Raw genomic sequence first — 6,151 nt, 5'->3', positions numbered from 1 at the left:
AGATAGGATAGTAGATAGGATAGGATACAGGATAGGATAGGATAGAGGATAGGATAGGATAGTAGATAGGATAGGATACAGGATAGGATAGGATAGAGGATAGGATAGGATAGATGATATTATAGGATAGAGGCTAGGATAGGATGGAGGATAGGATAGGATAGAGGATAGGATAGGATAGAGGATAGGATAGGATATAGGATAGGATAGGATAGAGGATAGGATCGGATAGAGGATAGGATAGGATTGTGGATAGGAGGGGATAGAGCAGATGATAGAGCATAGGAAAGAATTGAGGATAGGATAGGATAGCATATAGGATAGGATCGAGAATAGGATAGGATAGATGATATTATAGGATAGAGGATAGGATAGGATGGACGATAGGATAGGATACAGGATAGGATAGGATGGATGTTAGGATAGGATAGAGGATAAGATAGGATAGAGGATAACATAGGGGATTGGATAGGATAGTGGATAGGAGACCATAGAGGATAGGATAGGATTGATGATAGGATAGGAAAGATTACAGGATAGGATACAGGATACGATATTATAGAGGATACGATATTATAGAGGATAGGATAGGATAGGGGATAGGATATTATAGAGGATAGGGTAGGATAGAGGATAACATAGGGGATTGGATAGCATAGAGGATAGGAGGCGATAGAGGATAGGATAGGATAGAGGATAGGATAGGATAGAGGATAGGATAGGGTAGATGATATTATAGGATAGAGGATAGGATAGGATGGAGGATAGGATAGGATAGAGGATAGGATATAGGATTGGATAGGATAGAGGATAGGATCGGATAGAGGATAGGATAGGATTGAGGATAGGAGAGGATAGAACAGATGATAGAGCATAGGCAAGAATTGAGGATAGTATAGGATAGAGGATAGGATAGGATAGAGGATAGGATAGGAGAGAGGATAGGATAGGACAGAGGATAGGATAGGATAGAGAATAGGATAGGATAGAGGATAGGATAGGATAGTTGATAGGATAGGATAGGATAGATAATAAGATAGGATAGTAGATAGGATAGGATACAGGATAGGATAGGATAGAGGATAGGATAGGATAGTAGATAGGATAGGATACAGGATAGGATAGGATAGAGGATAGGATAGGATAGAGAATAGGATAGAATAGAGGATAGGATAGGATAGAGGATAGGATAGGATAGAGGATAGGATAGGATAGTAGATAGGATAGGATACAGGATAGGATAGGATAGAGGATAGGATAGGATAGAGAATAGGATAGAATAGAGGATAGGATAGGATAGAGGATAGGATAGGAAAGAGGACAGGATAGGATACAGGATACGATATTATAGAGGATACGATATTATAGAGGATGGGATAGGATAGAGGATAGGATAGGATAGAGGATAGGATAGAATAGAGGATAGGATAGGATAGAGGATAGGATAGGATAGAGGATAGGATAGGAGAGAGGATAGGATAGGATAGAGGATAGGATAGGATAGAGGATAGGATAGGATAGTTGATAGGATAGGATAGGATAGAGGATAGGATAGGATAGTTGATGGGATAGGATACAGCATAGGATAGGATAGAGGATAGGATAGGATAGAGGATAGGATAGGATAGAGGATAGGATAGGATAGAGGATAGGATAGGATAGAGGATAGGATAGGATAGAGGATAGGATAGGATAGAGGATAGGATAGGATAGAGGATAGGATAGGATAGAGGATAGGATAGGATAGAGGATAGGATAGGATAGAGGATAGGGTAGGATAGAGGATAGGATAGGATAGAGGATAGGATAGGATAGAGGATAGGATAGGCTAGAGGATTGGATAGGACAGAGGATAGGATAGGATAGAGGATAGGATATTATAGAGGATAGGATAGGATAGAGGATAACATAGGGGATTGGATAGCATAGAGGATACGAGACGATAGAGGATAGGATAGGATAGAGGATAGGATAGGATAGATGATATTATAGGATAGAGGCTAGGATAGGATGGAGGATAGGATAGGATAGAGGATAGGATAGGATAGAGGATAGGATAGGATATAGGATAGGATAGGATAGAGGGTAGGATAGGATAGAGGATAGGATAGGATAGAGGATTGGATAGGATAGAGGATACCAAAGGATAGAGGATAGGATAGGTTTGAGGATAGAATAGGAGAGAGGACAGGATAGGATACAGGATACGATATTATAGAGGATACGATATTATAGAGGATAGGATAGGATAGAGGATAGGATAGGATAGAGGATAGGATAGGATAGAGGATAAGATAGGATAGAGGATAAGATAGGATAGATGATAACATAGGGGACTGGATAGGATAGAGGATAGGAGACCATAGAGGATAGGATAGGATTGACGATAGAATAGGAAAGATTACAGGATAGGATACAGGATACGATATTATAGAGGATACGATATTATAGAGGATAGGATAGGATAGAGGATAGGATAGGATAGAGGATAGGATAGGATAGAGGATAGGATAGGATAGAGGATAGGATAGGATAGAGGATAGGATACGATAGAGGATAGGATAGGATAGAGGATAGGATAGGATAGAGGATTGGATAGGATAGTTGATAGGATAGGATAGGATAGAGGATAGGATAGGATAGTTGATAGGATATGATACAGGATAGGATAGGATAGAGGATAGGATAGAGGATAGGATAGGATAGAGGATAGGATAGGATAGAGGATAGGATAGGATAGAGGATAGGATAGGATAGAGGATAGGATAGGATAGAGGATAGGATAGGATAGAGGATAGGATAGGATAGAGGATAGGATAGAACAGAGGATAGGATATTATTAGAGGATAGGATATTATTAGAGGATAGGATAGGATAGAACAGAGGATAGGATATTATTAGAGGATAGGATAGGATAGAGGATAACATAGGGGATTGGATAGTATAGAGGATAGGATAGGATAGAGGATAGGATAGGATAGAGGATAGGATAGGATAGAGGATATAATAGGATAGAGGATATTATAGGACAGAGGATAGGATGGGATAGAGGATAGGATATTATAGAGGATAGGATAGGATAGAGGATAACATAGGGGATTGGATAGCATAGAGGATAGGATAGGATAGAGGATAGGATAGGATAGATGATATTATAGGATAGAGGATAGGATAGGATGGAGGATAGGATAGGATGGAGGATAGGATATAGGATTGGAATGGATAGAGGATAGGATCGGATAGAGGATAGGATAGGACAGAGGATAGGATAGGATAGAGGATAGGATATTATAGAGGATAGGATAGGATAGAGGATAGGATAGAGGATAGGATATGATAGATGATAGGATAGGATAGATGATAGGATAGGATAGTTGATAGGATAGGATAGGATAGAGGATAGGATAGGATAGTTGATAGGATAGGATACAGGATAGGATAGGATAGAGGATAGGATAGGATAGAGGATAGGATAGGATAGAGGATAGGATAGGATAGAGGATAGGATAGAGGATAGGATAGGATAGAGGATAGGATAGGATAGAGGATAGGATAGAGGATAGGATAGAGGATAGGATAGGATAGAGGATAGGATAGAGGATAGGATAGGATAGAGGATAGGATAGAGGATAGGATAGGATAGAGGATAGGATAGGACAGAGGATAGGATAGGATAGAGGATAGGATATTATAGAGGATAGGATAGGATAGAGGATAACATAGGGGATTGGATAGCATAGAGGATAGGAGACGATAGAGGATAGGATAGGATAGAGGATAGGATAGGATAGATGATATTATAGGATAGAGGATAGGATATAGGATTGGATAGGATAGAGGATAGGATATAGGATTGGATAGGATAGAGGATAGGATATAGGATTGGATAGGATAGAGGATAGGATCGGATAGAGGATAGGATAGGATTGAGGATAGGAGAGGTTAGAGCAGATGATAGAGCATAGGCAAGAATTGAGGATAGGATAGAGAATAGGATAGGATAGAGGATAGGATAGGATGGAGGATAGGACAGGATAGAGGATAGGATAGGATAGAGGATAGGATAGGATAGAGGATAGGATAGGAGAGAGGATAGGATAGGACAGAGGATAGGATAGGATAGAGGATAGGATAGGATAGAGGATAGGATAGGATAGAGGATAGGATAGAGGATAGGATAGGATAGAGGATAGGATAGGATAGAGGATAGGATAGGATAGAGGATAGGATAGGATAGAGGATAGGATAGGATAGAGGATAACATAGGGGATTGGATAGCATAGAGGATAGGAGACGATAGAGGATAGGATAGGATTGATGATAGGATAGGAAATATTACAGGATAGGATACAGGATACGATATTATAGAGGATACGATGTTATAGAGGATAGGATAGGATAGAGGATAGGATAGGATAGAGGATAAGATAGGATAGAGGATAGGATAGGATAGGATAGAGGATAGGATCGGATAGAGGATAGGATAGGATTGTGGATAGGAGGGGATAGAGCAGATGATAGAGCATAGGAAAGAATTGAGGATAGGATAGGATAGCATATAGGATAGGATCGAGAATAGGATAGGATAGATGATATTATAGGATAGAGGATAGGATAGGATGGACGATAGGATAGGATACAGGATAGGATAGGATGGAGGTTAGGATAGGATAGAGGATAAGATAGGATAGAGGATAACATAGGGGATTGGATAGGATAGTGGATAGGAGACCATAGAGGATAGGATAGGATTGATGATAGGATAGGAAAGATTACAGGATAGGATACAGGATACGATATTATAGAGGATACGATATTATAGAGGATAGGATAGGATAGGGGATAGGATATTATAGAGGATAGGGTAGGATAGAGGATAACATAGGGGATTGGATAGCATAGAGGATAGGAGGCGATAGAGGATAGGATAGGATAGAGGATAGGATAGGATAGAGGATAGGATAGGATAGAGGATAGGATAGGGTAGATGATATTATAGGATAGAGGATAGGATAGGATGGAGGATAGGATAGGATAGAGGATAGGATATAGGATTGGATAGGATAGAGGATAGGATCGGATAGAGGATAGGATAGGATTGAGGATAGGAGAGGATAGAACAGATGATAGAGCATAGGCAAGAATTGAGGATAGTATAGGATAGAGGATAGGATAGGATAGAGGATAGGATAGGAGAGAGGATAGGATAGGACAGAGGATAGGATAGGATAGAGAATAGGATAGGATAGAGGATAGGATAGGATAGTTGATAGGATAGGATAGGATAGATAATAAGATAGGATAGTAGATAGGATAGGATACAGGATAGGATAGGATAGAGGATAGGATAGGATAGTAGATAGGATAGGATACAGGATAGGATAGGATAGAGGATAGGATAGGATAGAGAATAGGATAGAATAGAGGATAGGATAGGATAGAGGATAGGATAGGATAGAGGATAGGATAGGATAGTAGATAGGATAGGATACAGGATAGGATAGGATAGAGGATAGGATAGGATAGAGAATAGGATAGAATAGAGGATAGGATAGGATAGAGGATAGGATAGGAAAGAGGACAGGATAGGATACAGGATACGATATTATAGAGGATACGATATTATAGAGGATGGGATAGGATAGAGGATAGGATAGGATAGAGGATAGGATAGGATAGAGGATAGGATAGGATAGAGGATAGGATAGGATAGAGGATAGGATAGGAGAGAGGATAGGATAGGATAGAGGATAGGATAGGATAGAGGATAGGATATTGTTTATCCCGATCTTTGTTGCTTCGGTATGTATCGGGTAGGAAGGGTTGGATCAGCTCGGTGGTGGAGAAAGTTTGAAAGGGTGAAATAAAGCACTGCTTTAGTCGGGGAAGCCGGGTTTCTGCGACGACCAAGAGTTATTTTAATGCTCACTGACTCGGATACAAAAAAAAAACTAGACTTGACACTTCGATGCGTCGGAATGTCTCGCGGTGATCGTTTCAGAAGCACGATTCGCTACTCTAATCTTTCAAAATCAACCGGATCGTTAGGCGAGTCACAACAGACAGACGGCTCGGAGTCCTCGCGGAAATAACTTGGTATCCCCACCATCCTTGCCTACTTAGGAGCTCGTCAATTTGAACGAAAACGGTA

The sequence above is a fragment of the Halictus rubicundus genome, unplaced genomic scaffold, assembly GCF_050948215.1.
Source record: "Halictus rubicundus isolate RS-2024b unplaced genomic scaffold, iyHalRubi1_principal scaffold0026, whole genome shotgun sequence".
NCBI lineage: Eukaryota > Metazoa > Arthropoda > Insecta > Hymenoptera > Halictidae > Halictus > Halictus rubicundus.
This window is presented reverse-complemented; position numbering follows the sequence as displayed.